The sequence below is a fragment of the Porites lutea genome, chromosome 1, assembly GCF_958299795.1.
Source record: "Porites lutea chromosome 1, jaPorLute2.1, whole genome shotgun sequence".
NCBI lineage: Eukaryota > Metazoa > Cnidaria > Anthozoa > Scleractinia > Poritidae > Porites > Porites lutea.
In genome coordinates, this window is record NC_133201.1 from 50,855,491 (window position 1) to 50,873,727 (window position 18,237).

The 18,237-nt window shown below is 39.5% G+C and overlaps 1 pseudogene; it reads right to left on the reverse strand.

Moving 5' to 3' along the window:
• Window positions 1-10,560: 10,560 nt before the first annotated feature.
• On the reverse strand, window positions 10,561-11,461 carry LOC140931770 (uncharacterized; annotated as a pseudogene).
• Between the last annotated feature and the right edge of the window lie 6,776 nt (window positions 11,462-18,237).

Genomic DNA, 18,237 nt, shown 5'->3' on the forward strand with positions numbered 1-18,237 from the left:
TCTGCCTTGGAGAAAGTTTTGTCTCGGGAAGGACTAACGGATTCATTTTTCAAATAATCATTTCATCAATAGAATCTTGGGGGGCACGCTTGACCTGTTTTGACTGTAACAAATCGACTACAATTTCCCATGGTCTACACTCTTATAGACAATAGAAATGACGTCATAAAATGTTCAAAACTCAAGTGGAGCCACGAGCCGCAGGCGAGAGGTTCCACTGCAAAGTTTTGAACGTTCATGGTGTCATTTCTATGGTCTATAAGACTGTAGACAATGGGAAATTGTGGTCGAATTGTTTTTTACAATATCATTTATTTTTTTACGAAAAACCAAAAACAAAACAACCGGCTCTGCGTGACATGTTACGTGATTTCCATGGTCTTTACTCTCATAGACCATAGCTCTCGACCAATCAACGTGCGAGGAGTGGCTCTCAGTTATTGTAAAGCAGCTATTCAGCTTAGAGGGAAATCTGTTGAGTGTTCGCTCCGAGTTACAAACGCTATCCTCAAACTAATAAATCCTTTGTTTACAACACTTAACTATTTATTTTCACAAACAGAAAAGAAACCTAAAATAAGAAAGTTACAACCACTTGCAAAAGTAGTTGAGACGCTGTACCTTATTTTGGCTCGACTGGCCTTTTTGCTATGATCTTGTGCGTGTGGTGCCTCCACCACCCCTTATCAAAGTTGCCAGCAATACAAGACCATGCTCAAAACTTGGAGGAACAGCTTTAATTACAACTTGTGGACAGCCAAAATACGCCCACTTCTCGAATATGAGTCTCCAGTGTGGGGCGGTTTGCCGAAGTACCTTGCAGAAGAGTTGCAGTCTACACAGGGTCCAGAGGAGATGTGTTTGTCGTTAGAACATCAAAACCCGTCGAAAACGTCTGAAAAATGGGTTATTTTGATCGCGTTACAGTTTCGTCACACATTCTATAGACCGCAAACCAAGAGACTGAGGGCTCGCAAGATCGACTTACACTATAAACTACGGAATAAAGTTAGGTCTCTTAGTGCAAAATATAGGCCGCATCGTTACAGACTTGACAAAAGTGTCAAATTTGGCACTGAGCTTCCTTAGCACCTACCGATTAATACTGGAGGGGGTGCCCATTACAAATGGTCCTAATTACCGATAAAAGGGGGGAGTTAACTTTCACCTATAATAGCAGATTGGGTGCCCTGTGGTGAGTACTCTTTTTGTTTGATTTGGCTAAAAAACATTTGTTTCAAATTTTTAAGTTTTTAATTTGGCAATGTTTAGTTGTTGTTACACTTTTCAAAATAGTTTAACATGTACATAATACTGACTAGAGCCCAGTCTCCACACGGTAAGTGTGGCCATGTTCACTGTGCGGACTGTGCGGCTATCAGTGTCACTGCTAAGACTTGCCAGTGATAATATCATTACATATCAATTTAAACAGATCACAAAGCCAGCTTTCAAAGATGCCCTGCAATAACATAAAACTGAAATGTATCACATCCTAAACGATAGAATTGTTAAAGTTTGACATGCCACATGAACGACCTCATGAACGGTAACTGACAACGCGCCCACTTTGTAATTGTGCAGCTAAGGTTAGATTATAATTTGCTTCGCTGGTAACCCTGTCCTTGAGATAATGATTAAAACATGTCAACCTCGTCCTCAGGGGGAAAAGGAGGAGCAAGGGTGGCACACTTGGTTAGTGCGCAGCCTTCGATGGGCGAGGTCCCGAGTTCGATCCCCGGTGTCAACACATCCTTATTTCAACTTCTCTTTTTTCTGTGTAGCTTTGACTATCTTTAAATACCCTTACAACGGAGAATTAATGGAGAGAGGGGGGTAAAAGATCCGCACCAGCGACCTCAAGTTTATCACTTATTATTACTGTCACGAGTTATTGACGTAAAATATGGTCGCTTTACCTTTTTCTACCTTTTTATTAAGCCCTGGAGACGAGGTTGTAAAACATGCCTCTCCAGGAATTTTTAACACTCTTTATTTTTTGCACATTTGCATTTAAAAAGAAGTGTATGAGGTCCCTGCATGCCTAGACACCTGTAAGCGGCTCATTCACTTCAGAGCCCTTGGACCAGAGTGTTAATGGTAGGTCTATATGATCTTTCAAAAAAAAGGAACGTCGTCGTGTGCGTTACAATTTACAAACAAACTAACTTCAGAGGAGCTGAAATTTACAGGAAAAAGGCCTCTTTTAGCCAACCAATGATGCATAATTTATGAAAATGAATGTAATTTGTTTGATGCAATTAGGCGAATACCCTGTGGTTACGACATGATCTTACGATCATGAATTCCTCAAGAGCAATTCAGTTACCAACTTTTCACAAAATAATGCTGTGAAAAATTACATAAAATACCAAAAAAAGCAAGGGTCAACAATAATTATGGCCTGGTCCCTTATAATAATGGAGTGGTCATGATAAAGAAGCCCATCAGCCCCAACTTAGACCACTCAAACAGATTTCTGACTGATTACTGCGTTCACTTATGCCTATGTTGCCACACCAGGAGCCTAGAAATCGGCTCCTGGTCACACCTTGTTTTTATTGCTGAATATCATTCTAAAGAGCTTTACGAAATATTTTGTTACTAGGGGTGTTTTGAACATGATTGATACTTAGAGATGGTGACAAAAACGAACACAAAACAAGTCACAAAACGAGACGCATGAAACAACCGCAATCTAATATTCGTTTTACACCGATATAATGGCTTCTTTGGCTGCTATGCTGACGTTCTTGAAGATGGCCGGTGGTATCACAGCTAGTCCCGGGTTAGGTATACCGTTTATTACCAGTTTCATGGTTCCTGAGACTTAGGGCCTGTTAACATAAAGGTGGGGAACCCCAGGTAGGTGAGGTAACCTGCTTTGGTTGGGTAAAAAAATAACCCTCCTTTACATGCAATCTTACAACCCCGCCATCCTGGGGTGCAGTTTCTCAAGATTATTGAATGGTTGCTAAGCACGTAAATAAGAAAAATGCTGGCAAACCACGTCTAAGCTCAATTGCTGCTCTTGCTGCAACCTCCAGTGTTGCGGCTTTCTATTGTTACCTTTAATAATTATATGAAGCCATCCGGCGCCAAAGTGAATTTTGCGCGAATTTGATGTATCACGAATCCGACCCCGACTAGCCTGGGGTTCCTTACCTTGAAACGTTGACAGGGCAAAATTTGACCTCAGCTGAGAGGGTTACCTGGTGTGGCAGACCGGGCTACCCACCTCGAAGGGTGACCCCACCTGTCATGTAAACGTGATCAAATTAAAATGAGAGATTATATGGACACGCGGGTTACCACACCTAAGTGGGTTACCATTCCTACCTGGGGTCCCCCTCCTCCATGTAAACAGGCCCTAAAAGTTAGCCCGGGCCCCTTTCTACAGTTTCAGCAGTTAAACTATTCACCATTTATCATTTGAGTCAATCTTGTACCACTTGAGTCTCACTTTTACGACTTGATAAGCTGTTATTATTTTTGGACATGAGTGCTTCAGTGCCAAATGTAGAGGCTTCATGATAAACTGTGCTCTTTTTTGAAGCTTGGGCTAACTTGTTTCTTTTTTTCGTTTATGAGACCAGATTCTTTTTTGTTTGTTTTTGCTTTGTAAAGCTTAGACAAACTGCGGGAATTGTAAATGATATGACTTGTGCCAAGGTGCTTGCTTCTCTGTCAAAACATGCACTTGCCTCCAGCAGATAACTGGATAAAGAGAGACAGAAAGGCATCCAGGCCTATGTTAAGCTGAAAAATTAATTACCTCCCTAGGAAAGAACTATTTTGGGCTCTGTCATTTCGTTATTTGCTCTTCATGAATAGCTGTCATAAATCCCTGATAACATGTGATACAACAGACTCTTTGACAATTTCTTTTTTCTGAAATTTTGTGTGTGAATCGCCATGCCATACGCTTTCTTCAGGTTAAAGTGACATGTAATGACAAGTATACCCTGGGTGCCAGAGACTTTTCTAGCGCGGCAAAAATTCCCGCCGTACGCGAGAAAAACCTCTGGTACCTAGGTATGACAAGTAGTACTTGATAAATAAGACTTAAGCCGCACAATAAAGACTCCTCTAATTGAAGTGCGTTAGAAAAGGGGAAGAGAACCCCAGAAGCTGAGTACTTGCAAGTTATGAAGCAAAGACGAGGCCATCTTAGAAATGACTTATGAAAATGTGGGCGGACTGTGGACTTGCTTTAAGGGCACAGTAATAATCAACTTAATTATACAATCAATAAGCAAAAATGGATGGGAATGCCAGATGTTCGAGTAAAATTGTTGTTTACAACATGAGAATAGAATTCAGAGTGATTTAAGGTATTACATAACAATTTTCAATCAAAACACCACAGGGACCCGAGCAGATGAAATTTACAACAATTAAATCCTGTTTAGCACGCTTCAGTGGCATATTTGCAGTGGGCACCCCCTCTAATATTCATGGTACTGCAATAAGCTATCGCTGTGCAAAGTTTGGCGCTTTTGTCAACTCTGTAACGATCCTGACCCTAAGAGACCTGACTAAAAGGGAGGAAACAAATTTGGGGCCGATTTTTGAATCCCTGAAACTCAAATGGAATTGAATGAAATCGCCTGATTTTACTAACCCGGTCTAGAATTCTTATGTATTTGCCAAATAATGTAGAAAAACGGCCTAAGAAAGCGTGCAAATTCATTTTCGGCGACCGCAATTTACGGCTTCGAGGTAGCGCTTTCGTTCGCTGTGCACCGCAACAGATGGTGACGGAAATGACGTAGTAAAGTAAATGTGCTCAAGATCGGAGCAATAAAAGGGAAGCCTAGACGACTTTTGCCTCATGCCAAAATGCTGCTCGTTGCAATAAAGTTTTTTTCCTCTGCTGGGTAGATTATGCTCTGGAAGGTTCTACAGCAAATGTGATTTTAGCGAGGATTTTAGCCGCATGTTTCACCCTGAGAGGTCATGACACATATCGATTTACTGGCCTGGTTATCGTTTCTGGTCGGCGGGATTTGGCCTCTGATGCAAGTGCATTTTCTTTGACCTCTTTTGAAGCGTAAAGCTTTTTATTACGGCTGAGGGTTCCAATTTTCTCCAAAGTGCCTTTGGATCTGAATAACTAAGCGATTTTCTTTAGTCCGTGCATGTAATGTTTTTCTTCAATGCTGTATCACGCTGGGCCCAGCTTGTTAGTTTTTTAAAATTTGTTTGGAGAATGTTAAATTATAAAATAGCATAACCATAACAGCAATGTTAAACCATTACGGAATTTTGGAGATTTTGCTATCTAAACATTCCTTGTCTTAGAATAAATATGGCTTTAATCTTTATGAGTTCCTCAAGCGAAGAATTCACGCATAAGTAGGAAAACTCAAAAACAGATGTTTCTGTTGGTTTCTGGTGGCCATATTTGTGCCCCTGAAAGGGACACAAATGATGTAAATGTATGTAAATTCATTGCATATATTTTTAAACGATGGATAAATAAAGCTTATTATTATATTACTGGGAGTAATAACATTGTTCGTTATATCGAGGACTTTGTTAAATAAAGGTGCGTTATATCGAGGTTCCACTGTATCAAGCATGGAAATTTTCCATCGCAGTTTTATCAATCGCATTTCTTGCCTGTTGATATTTCTTTGTTCCGCATGTGTTATTTATGTGTACTTTGTCATTGACCATGACCTGTTTGGATCCGGTCGGAGGACGACCTATCATTTGAAGTAAGTACTGGATTTAACATTTTGTTATGACTATAGTTCGGGAAGAGCTTTAATATATACATCATATGGGAAGATCGACTAGAACCTATCTAGCCTGTACTTACAGGGTTTAGCGTGTGGATCGCGTACATTCTGTTGGAGTTTCACGCTTCTCCCAGGGGCACCCAACGGCAATTTTCGGAAAATATCTGTTCGGAAGACGATTTGAGATCTAGAATTTTCGGAACATTTCTTGTAAAATTTCTTACTTGCCTGCCTCTCCTAGGATTTTCGAACATCTTCAAAATGGTATAATTACCTATTTTTAACGGATTTTTACCCTAAAAAAGGCCACCTAGAATTTTCGGGAGCCTTTCCCTGGCTGAAATTTTCGAAAGGGTAAGTTTTGATCCCTATAATTTTCGGATCACTAGTCACTATCATTGTTATTCACACTATATAAAATATTTACATAACTGTACGTAGGTAGGAAAATAAAGTAGCTGACAAATAATAATTAACTAAAAGACATGAAGTTCATTTGTGTACGGTGTCCAAAGTAGCAAAAGCTTTCTTGTTGAACACCGTCATGTTGAAATAATTGGCAGCAGTGAAGAGAGGAATAAAATCTCAAATAATATCAGTGATAGAACGTATAAGCAAGGTCAGATTTGGCTGGTTAGAAGACAGGACTTCCATTCTTTCTTAAACTTATGATATGGCAGACACTTGAGACCAGGCGGTACAGTCTCCCAGATTATTGGAGCGGAGAATTTAAAGGACGGCTCACCTAAGTTGGTGGATACTCTTGGCCTAAAATAATTCAAATTACTGACAAATCTTGTATTATGATTGTGTATACGCGATGCTGGAGTCAGGACACCAAGGAAAATATCTGGAATGCTATCAGTCTCATTTCTCATTCTATGTATAAACGACATATTTTTAATTTATATATATTATCTAATTTAAGGATTGTTAGGAGTTTGAAATAGGGAGCAGCACTCTCTCTAGGATGTACAAAGAGGATGGTGCGGAGACATTTGTTATGCTTAATACGAAGACAATCTAATCTGGTTTTGCTGGCACAGCCCAAAGCAAGAATACCGTAGCTCAAATAGGGATATATTAAAGCATAATAAATTTGTTTCAGTATATTAAGATCCATGTAATATCTTAGTTTTGAAAGGATTCCTAAATTTTTAGCTAATTTATTATTTACATGTTGTATCTGTGGTTGCCAATTGAGATGTTTATCTGTATAAACTCCCAAGTACTTTATGTAATCTTTCTGGCACCTAGATGATGAGACTAACATGTAATTGGTCTTTGCAGTGTTAATAGATAACTTATTTAGAGCACAGTAGTTATAAATTTGTTTAAGCTCTTGATTCATTACGGATTCAAGCTGTTTTAAGTTGTCGCTAGAGTAAAATAAATTGGTGTCATCAGCAAATTAAAGCTCCGCACCGAAAGTTTGTCGACACAGTTTGGTAAGTCGTTCACATGAAGGCAAAAATAAAAGAGGACCTAGAGTCGAGCCTCGGGGTATACTGCAGGTAATATTTTCATAGGTAGATTTAGTAGAGTCAATTTTAACATATTGTCTTCGACTATGCAAATAACTTTCAAACCAATTATGTGATGTACCCCGAATTCCATACAGATATAGTTTAGAGAGCAGTATTTTATGATTTACTGTGTCAAAGGCCTTTGATAGGTCGAGAAATAAACCACATGTTATTTGACCTTTGTCAGTAGCTAGCTTCAGATTGTCAGTAATTTCAAGAATAGCTTGTTCAGTGGAATATCCTGTCCTAAAACTAAACTGATATTTATACAAGATTTGTTTTTTATCTATGAACGAATATAACTGATTATAGACTAGACGCTCGAGCACTTTACTAAAAGGTGAGAAAGTTGCTATGGGCCGATAGTTGCTAGGGTCTGTAACATCACCACCCTTATACACTGGGCAAATTTGTGAGACTTTTAAAATATCAGGAACAATTCCAGTTTCAATAGACTGGTTATAGATATATGTTAAAGGTATTGACAATGGCTGGGCAGCTATTTTAATTAATTTATTAGGAATATCTAAGGCTGACTTATGATCATTTAAACCTTTAAATAGTGAACATACTTGGGTTTCAGTAACACAGGACATAACAAAGCTAGCTACTTTCTTCCATCACAATTTTCAATTCTTTTGGCTAGGTTTTGACCCACATTGACAAAATGCTTATTAAATTGATCGGCAATCTCAGCCTTATTAGTGTAAGCTCTATTATTACGTTTAATTTTCGAGATAGGAGTTTGTCCCTTTGAGTTGCGCTTAACTAGCATACCCATCAATTTCCAAGATGCCTTCAGGTTGTTTTTAAATAGGTCAAAGTATTGTGAAAAGTAGTTCTTTTTGCAAATGTTCTTAAGCCAATTCAGTTTGTTAGCATACTTTTTATATTCCGTCACCTTAATTGGATTGTTAGGAAGAAAGTGTGTTTTGTATAATTTATGCTTAGTTTTGATTGATTTAAGAATACCATTAGTTATCCACGGCTTAGTACACAATTACAGTTTCTTTTGGGACAATTGCCTTATTGGTGCATGTTTATCTGCAATTGATTTGACCAGGTCAGTTATTTTAGTAGCTGTCTCATGCAGATCATTACTATAGATAGCATTACAGTTGACCTCATTGATATCCTGTAAGTAAGATTCTTGATCAAAATTGCTGTAATCTCGATAATACCAGAAACTCATAAGGGGTTGAAACGTGTAACTCTGATATGTTTGCTTTGTCCGATGCTCGTGATTATTCATTTTCAAAAGTACCATATTTGGAACGAGAAGAAGAGATGACTGACCAATCAAACTTTGTCAACAACGTGACGTAATTTTACTTCAGGTTCCCGCGCCCGCTTGAAAAAATGGCCGACAAACGGGGGGAAAACTCCCGAAAGCCGAGAAAGCTTTCAAAGGTTGAAACCAGGAATCGTACCGAAACACTGAGCAGGATATTATTGCCTCACTACCCGGGCCAAACATAACTTTATGAAACCCATTGACGTCCTCGCAACTTCTTGAAGTTGTCACTTCAAACAACGATGCCTCGTTGACCATCTGCACAGTAAACTTATACTGCAAATACGCTTCTAACTTATATTAAAAGTCTAGAATAAACAGTAAAAAATATTTTCGAATAAAATTCATTAGCTGCGTATCGAAAAGTGTCCAAAACCTGTACCTGACATCTTCGTAAAAATTGATGCGTGTAATGAATGTGAGAAGCATTTAAGCTTAAATTCAGCTTGGATATTTTAGTCACGATCGTGTTATGAGCTAATGTTATGAATGAACAAACTCAAAACAATAGACAGAGAAGCCGTTTCTTGAAAATTTTTATTCAAAATCCAAAAAGTTAGTCTTTTAGAGCAATTCGGAAAACACTATCTGGATCGTGGATCCGTTCACGCAAGTGAAATAGGCTGAACACATGGCAAAATTCAACACAAAGTCCATCTCAAATCGGGGCACATTTTGTAATTTTTCGTTAGCGCCGAAGAGAAAAATTTATAAAATGTCCATGAAACATTTAAAAATACATAAATTCCTTTTCAAAAACGCAATTGTCTTGGCCATAGAGTGCAAAATGTACCTTAAAATTCAGCAAAAACTTCACTGCCTTGGTTGCATTTCAAAACATACCATGCGCGCAGTCGTGAAGAAAACAAGGTTGAATTCCTCGAAGGACAATTTCTTGATGAAAAGCTTCCCTTCCGCCACAAAAAGAAAGCTGAGCATTCTTTTGAACTTTCTCTTTCCATTTTTTGTCTTTTAACGGTGTATTTTTAACCTTGAAATGCAGCACTCTTGTCTTAAAACATCTGCGGGGTGATCGAGTGTCAGCCTTTTGTTTAAAATGAATATCTGCCACTAAGGTTTCCAAATATGGCAAAAGTGAATATTCATGAGCATTGAACGCGAGTTACACGTTTCAACCCCTTATGAGTTTCTGATAATACTTAACCCATTCGCTCCTGGAGATTTTGCCGAAAAACGCGTTTTGAAGCTAGTCGAGTGGTTTTCTGGTCACTGTCGTGCTATAAAGAGCTAAAACTTACCACAAACTGGTTTACAGGTCGAACACTTCGCGGCCTTCTGATCCAGATGCAAAATATCAGCTTGCGAAGTTCGGGCATGCGCAGAAAGCAAAATTTCGACAGTTTTTGGGTTTAAAAGTGACACAGCAGTCTTGACTTTTACTTTTCGCTTTCTCTCCTCCCTTTTTTTTTTTGCTTTTCTTGCCTCATTTTTTTTTCTCTTGCTGGGCATTTAGTAGGCTTGATTTTGGTGGGAAGAGTTTTTAGGAAAGCTTTTAGGATCTTAGGATTAGCCGAAAGGAAAGGTAGGTGGGTAATGGAACAAGATTTTCACGGAGATTTTCAGGTCAATGTCGCGTGGTTTTTTTGCTTGTTTCTCCGGTGCCCTTGACTGAATTGTGCTCATTCTGGTATGGTTTGAAAGATCTCTTCACTCTACACAAGTTAGTGAAGAAAGTTGTCCTTGACCGTTAAAACTGATGACGTCACAATGGGTAGAAAGGACCTGGATCCGCACGGGCGGTTACGGGCGGTTCAGGGGCGAATGGGTTAATAGGGTTGTGGTTCTTAACTGGTATATTTGTAACACAGACAACTGGGAGGTGATCAGAGATATCTACCATTACGATCCCAGAGACAATTTTGGAAAAGGTAAAGCTTGCAGGCTATTTTGGGGATGATTGAGGTTGAACATTTATGTGTCTATAGGTTAGATATTATCATAGGGCACATAAGTGTAAGGAAGAAAAAAAGAATTACGAGTTATTGCTTATCTATTCGATGTAGTCTTCAAATTCCTCATGTGTAACAAAAGATTTGGTTTCTGAAGAATCATGAGCCTTCAGCATGATCTTCCCATTTGCAGTCCATAGATATTTCTAATTGTTCTTTCGCTTGAAGTCATTGATACGACCAAAGAGTTGTCTGCGATAACTTGTGAGAGATTCATTGATGTGGATTTTATTGTTGCTTGTACCAGCGAGACCCATTGCGGCTTGTACGGAGGGCAAGTTGTTAATATTCTTTCCAATTAGATTCCTACGTTTCTTTTACATTTCTTCTCTTTTATCTCTATGTACAAACTTGACAATCAACCGATGCTTCACATTCTCGGTGTCCGGAAGCCGGTGAGCTGCTGCTAGGTGATCGTCTTCAACATTTACATCGATTAAAGTACCAATCTCTTTGATAAGTTAAGCAGCTTTGGACTTTCCTCCGGCAGTATTGGAATGCCCGTTATTTCCAGACAGTCTCTTCGAGAGTATTGTTGGACTTCGTCGATTGCACAATCAATTCTGTAGACTGCCTGCTCCACACGGTTAGCTCGCTCGGCCAAGCTGTAGGCGATCTTTGTCAGCTCAGCATCCTTTTTCCCCGGCGTGTTTGTCGTTTGGTTCAATGACTTGAGCGTTTTTAGAAAAGACTCGTACTTTTCCGATATAAAGGACTGAGATTTCTCTATCCCGTCAACACGTGCTGTCAAGGTCTTAATGCTTGTTCTGAGTGCTTCGAGTTCGCTTTTCAATTCACGCTTAATACAAGGCAAAAATTCTTCCTTCCAAATTTTCCGTAAGTCATTGACATTCAGATAACCTTTCGCATCCATCACTATGAATTAACTCGGAAATTAAGTGGTTATGATAGGTTCAGTTCACTTTCATGTTCACCTCCAATGCGCCATGCTGCCGCCATTCACCGATATGCAAATTCGAACCAGGCAGCAAGCAAGCAGTGGGAAAACAGCGAATTGTCAGTTTATAGTCTCACCTTTCTAACAGTTTGGTTTATCTTTATCCTTTCATATTGGAAGTTAAGCGCTGCCGCATGCAGAAAGATCAGGGGTTCAGGGGCACCCAACGAGAATATAGTTCAAAACCACTTAAACATAGCGTTGTTAGAAGTATTTTAGTACTGATTTAAACAGTAGATATAGGCATATTTTTATCCCCTAAAAATTTTTCATCTGTTCGGATTTCCTAGCTGAAAGTCTAGTGATCCGAAACTTATGGAGATCAAAAGTTACTTTTTCGAAAATTTCAGCCAGAAAAAAGGCTTCCGAAAATTCTAGGTGACCTTTTTAGCATGTTTTTAGGGTAAAAATCCGTTAAAAATGGGCAATTATACCATTTTTTGGATGTTCGGAAATCCTAGGAGAGGCAGGCAAACAAGAAATTTTACAACAAATGTTCCGAAAATTCTAGATCTCAAATCGTCTTCCGAACAGATATTTTCCGAAAATTGACGTTGGTTGCCCCTGGGGGGCTGGACCGGTAATAATAATACTAATAATAATAATAATAATAATAATAATAATAATAATAATAATAATAATAATAATAATAATAATGATGATAACGAATATTTATACAGGATAGAGCCCTTCAGTGCAATAGCACTGTTATCAAAGGGGTCCTGTCATAATAACATAATATAAGGATAAAAACTAAAATAAGATAAGAATGACTACGCAACTAACTAATAAACTACACTATACAAAAAATTCAAGACATTATATTCATAAGATCATAAGATCAAAGAGAGAGAGAGTAAATAGAGCTCACTGGTACATGAACTCTGAGGCCAAAACTATAATGGTCTTAAAGCAAATCCTTGATACTTTGTTGTGTGAAAATTTTATCCGTGGCCCGCAAAAAGTACCCAGTAGAGAAACGGAAACGGGAGGACTGTTTTGGCACCTAAATCAATTTAAGGAGCAACATGTTTCCCTACATACCTAGGCTAACAACTGAAAAATTGTCCTGGAAAACCTTCCACATGTTTGTTAGCGCTTGAATATCGGATAATGTACACATATGCAACCGTTACCTTTTGATTTTTTAACTCATTGTACCGAACGCTTCCATTGTAGACTCATATATGTCAACACCAAACCAATCAAAACAACCATTTCAACTTCGGTTCGTTCCACAACACGGATTGTATTTTCATAAGCCTTTTTAATACTACAAGTTTATAACTTTGTAATAAGCTGTTTAAACCGGTCCACCTTCTAACACAGACATTTTGTAACATGTACATTACGTTGCGTGACAAATTCGCTCGCCCTTTGAAAGCAAGCACTTCGTCGGGAAGCCGATAAAATGACTTAAAATCGCTTATCGAAGAACAAATAATATAAGAAAATTTATGCTGTTATCTAATTACACGGGCAGCGCTAGAAAAAGTCGTAAAAGTAAAACTCGATGAGAGACAAGCGTTGCTGCAGTTTTTCAACAGTGCGGGTACCACGTCTCACGGCAGTACATGTTTAAAATTTTGATGTTCAGTTCTACCTTGTTCTGAGGGATTGCGGCAAACTGTTAACATGAAAAAACTTACTAGCGTGTTTTCAATTTCATCTATTTTAGTTTCATTTGTTTGGTGTAGTATATGAATGTATTTCTCGTAGAGCAAACTTCGCGCAACCGTACGCCATCGTGACTAAAAACAAAAGGTTTTATCTTAGGGGGTGAGGGGTGGGGACACAACTGTGTGCTCGAAGGTCGATATATATTGAAGTCAATGTAAAGGCGGCGCGGGGGGAAGGCAGGGCATGGGGTGGGGATTTGACATTTTTAAAAAATTTGCAGTCAAATTCCCATGGGCAAATCATTCCAATCAATTGCAACCAAATTTCCCCTCCCCGAGCTGCACATTGTTGTCAATCCCAAAGCAGAACCCAAGAAAGGCACAATAAAAATATCTCCAAATAAAATTCTGCAATCTTTATCTACATTACGTTTCTGCATCACCAAAGATACCCTTCCTGTTACAGCTGCAATTATACGTTGTAACCATAATCTGTGTTCCCTTGCGTAGAATTGTCCCACCACTCATTTTGCCATCTCCGCCCGCAAATAGTAAAAGCTAGACGAGGCGGGCGGAGAGGAAAGGTTACAGCTCGTCGGGCGAAAGAAGATTCAAATATCCCATCCTCTGCGAGAACAAGATCAGTCAAATGCCCTACCCCAGGGCCAACATAGACAATCAAATCCCCACCCCTTGCCCTGCCTCCCCACCCCCCCCCCCCGGCATAACATTGATAGGTGCATAAGACAAACAAAATTGATAATTTGAATTTTTCCCTGTCAGCGACGCGTCTCGCCTTTCTCGCGTGGGTTGATTTTCACGCGCCCTCGCGTTTGGCTCGCTCTACTATCCCTGAGGAAAAATGGGAACTAGGCGTAGTCTAAAATCGGCGAAAATTAGCCTAGTCGCTCACCCGCTTCAAGTAGGGTAACTAAAACGGCCAGAAAAAGACTGGACTAGTTTGACAGCTTTTTGAAAGAGCAAGCAAAGTTCTATGATATATCAAAAGTACATTGCTAGATGTTATCGCGTTTACCAGCACGAGCGAAAAGAAAACGCATCATTTTTGTCAATTTTCATCATCGGCGGGAGGCCAAAATGGCGATTTTCAAACTTTCCTCGATTTTGAAAAAACTCGAGCGCTTTAGGATCTTTTAATTGTATTTCAAAAATAACTCACTAAAGAGGGTTTCAATGGGGTTAACCGATAGGCGTAAAACGGCCAAAAATTTAGTCGATAGCCGTAAAAATTGAAAAATTTTAACCGTTAGCCGTAAATACGGTAAAAAAGAGTTAACCGTAAAAGAAATTTTTCCCGAGATTTGTTAATTTTAAGGAAGGTGCTAAACTCAGCTATGGTTGCGTTTTTTTATTTCCCGGCTACTGTGACTCTGTACACACGTCAGGCGAAGCGCTGTTAAGGTGTTGACCACGACCTAGGCTCCATTTCCGCCGCTCTCTCGGGGAACTAATTTTTTCCATAGCGAAAGTGTGGCTTCTTGCTGGGGATTAATATTTGCGAATTTCAGAAGGTCGTGCCCTCGAAACACCAGTGAAACAATACGCAGAGATGTCACTGTTTGCAAAACATGTAACCGACAAACGACAATTCCATGTTTTTCTCTGACGCTATGGTAGACATTGCCATACCTAGTCCCTGTACGGCGCTTTCCCACGCAATCTCGGTCAAGGCATTTAGGGGGCGAACTCGCCCGGACTAGGTGACCCGAAAAGCATTAGCTGCGTGGAATAATGAGGCCTACGGACAAGGCAACGGTAGACAGTCGTTCCGTAGAGTCCTTCGCTATCATTATAAACACCGGACACGGGACTTTTGTTATTAGCCGTTTTCACACAAGAGCTCTGAAATGGATTATCCGTCCGAGACTAGCCTGTGTACAGTCGCCCCCTCCCCCAAAGACACCCCTTCTCCGATTTTTTCTGAGGCGGCTGTACACAGGCTATCTGAAACGGATAATCCATCTTCAAACTATCCGTCAAAATTGATGGATAACGTCAGGCGGATTGTTCATTCAAAACTAAAACTATTTCATTTTCAAATTAAGACATATTACCTATCCGGCGCGAATCATCAAACGGATAACCCGACTCACACGAATAATCAGTCTCTAGTGTGAAAACGGCCATTTCTGTTAAAAATGAATGTCGCGCCCAGGCCTTGAAATGGGCGTTCGCGTGTCTGCTTTTGATTTTTCACAAATTAAAGATTATTCGTAAATTGACTATTGACATTTCTATGTCTAAAGTGGAATACTTTATAAAGAGTATGATCTATCAAATGTTAAAATTTTTCAAACGAAAAGCTTACTTTATCCCGAGATGTTCCGAAGACCTCTATTTTGCTTTAAAGATACAAAAAATACAGGTTAATTAATATTTAACTCTTTGAAACAAAAGAAGTTAATTTTCAACTTTTTCGTTAACCGTAACTGAAAAAAATTAACCAATAGCCGTAAAAGAACCAAAATTTTAGCCGATAACCGTAAAAGCCACCACCCCATTGAGACCCTCACTAAAGGCTTTAATGGACAAAATATGAAAAAATTGAAAATTTCGAAACTGTTGCCGGATTTTCGATATTTACAGAAACTGGATCTTAATACCGGAGATCTCGGGCGCGAAGCGAGCTCAGCGGAGCACCATCGGTAAGAAAATGTGGTAAACTACCCATCCTAGAAAATTTGGTAATCACGTGACCGTACACCGACCGACCGCCCGCCCGACCGTCCATCAGCACTAGAGGCATACCAATGTAAAATAGCATAATCATCAGGTATGGCAACACAAATGCAACTCGAGGTTATTTTGACAGGAAGTCGCATAGCTACTCTCGTCTTGTGAAGCAGAGACAACCAAGGAGCCTTCGCCGCTTAGCACTACACGATTTTATATTTTGTTTGAGCAAACTATAAATATTATCGAAAGCTACGCTTTTAGCCCTGGCTAAATCTATATATTAATATAATATGTGGCAGAGTGTCTGAGCAATGAATAATTCCTTTCGATTAGATAATCCGTTGCATGAATAATAGGAGATGTCCCACTCGAGTCGGTAAAAAGAACACTTCTTATAAAATCTCTATATATGTTACTCACCATTTTCAGTGAGAGCGCACATTACAGAAGTTTCAAAAATAAATCCAACGGGTCCCATCAGTTAAAATAACGGTAGGTCAAGTTTTCGTAGTAAAATGCTAGGATCAATAAGCCCGTTTGAGAACATTTTGCGCACGTGTTTTAGGGACACTGAACCCAAAATCAAGGGACTAATCAAACCCAACTTCAGCGGAATTCCCTATATAGAACGACCAGCTGACGACCCCAAAGGCTTTCATGTCTGTTTTTGTATGAGAGGTGAAGAGAACTCTGTGTGATGACTGGAATATTTTGTTTGCGTCTTCTGTCTTCGCCGATTTCTGCAAAAAATAATATAGTGATCTAGGCATTTCTAGTGATTTGTGTTCTGTAGAGATTACTGGCGGAGACATTCGGCGAATATCGGTGTCATCGGGGGATACTCGGCCAAATAGGCAAGAGGAACCGAATGACCGAATATTTTCCGATACGTCAGAAGTGTTCCCGAGTGAAATTCATCCGATTGCTTCGAGTCGTTTTCTCCTCTCAACAACGGCTGAATCGACCGGCCGTTAATCCCGTCCAGTGACGTCACTTACTACCCGAAAACCGGGTAGTGATTTTGATTGGTTGATTGTCTAAACATTCGCATAATTATGTATAATCATGAAAAATTTTAGCGGGATTGTCGCTTGATATTCAGCGGATCGCATCCCTGGCATTTCTTTCGTGTAGTTCAAACATTTCGATAAGCCAAGAGAGGATAAAGGGGTCAGAGAAGGCATCCCCCATACACACCCTATTCCATAGGTAATTCGTCTCGAGTTATTTTTAAGACCAGAAATCCCAAGGGGGATTAGACAACAGCCAATCACATAGCGCGAATGTGTTCCGCGTGGATGACCCACGCTTAGAGCCACGCGTCCTTCACGAATTGACGCAGCCTGAACAAATGGCGGAAGACGCGGAGAGCGATATTGCTATTCGTTTTGTCGACGAAAACGACTACAGATATATTTCTGCTAAAGCTGTGTCAGCGAAACGGAAATTAAAAAAGAATCGCCCTTCCTCTCTTGTATAGAGCTAACAGTACAGCAGGGAAATCCTTAACACACTTAATATTTTCTCAGGATTTTGTAATTTACAGTTTGAAGAGAGCAATTTCTGGTTTGGTATTTATTCTTTTATCAGTCTTTAATTATTCAACAAAAATAGCACTTGGCGTCCTACTTGCTTTATTGTACAAACGACCGGTTTCATTAATAGACCGGCAAAATTTCTCATTTTATTAAAGCACTGAGGTTACGACAACTTCGAGTTTAACTGATTTCACGGGTTGTAAAAGAGTCCAGCGATTCCCTTTTCCCAGGTGAGTGCCGCCTCATTTCGCTTCAATATTCAGCTTTCATTGCCTTTCCCCCGACATGTTTTGCACGCCGTTTAGTCATGCGAAACCTCCACGAAACATCCACGCAGCGCGCGAGGCAACTTTATCCCGATTCTAAAAATAACTCGAGACGAATTACCTATGGAATAGGGTATGTATGGGGGATGCCTTCTCTGTCCTCTTTATCCTCTCTTGGATAAGCTTAATCTTTATCTTAAACAGCAAAATTGCCTTTGTCTTCGAAACTGAAATGCTAAATTGAACTGCGAATGAAGAATCATTGCGGAGAGTCGGTAGGTTTTTCATTTAGAGCCGCTTTGTGGTTTCGGCGGCCGGTGATTTTGTTTACGCGAAGTTTTCTGAAATCAATATTATAATTTGACCATCTTCCTATTTTCACCGTCAAGTGTAATGATTCTGTTAGCTTTTCTTTCTTGTTTCCTTGTTTTTTTCTTCGTTCAGGACCAAATAGCTTATTTTCAATTAAAGCAAATCATTGTGTTTTTGAACTAAGTGTTTCCTCTGAGCGTATTTATTTCATTGCCTGATTGCGACCGACTTTGATTATAGAATTCAGTACACTGACCGGTTCAGAGTTGTACTGCATGCAGTTGATAGTTTGAATGTTAACCATAAATTA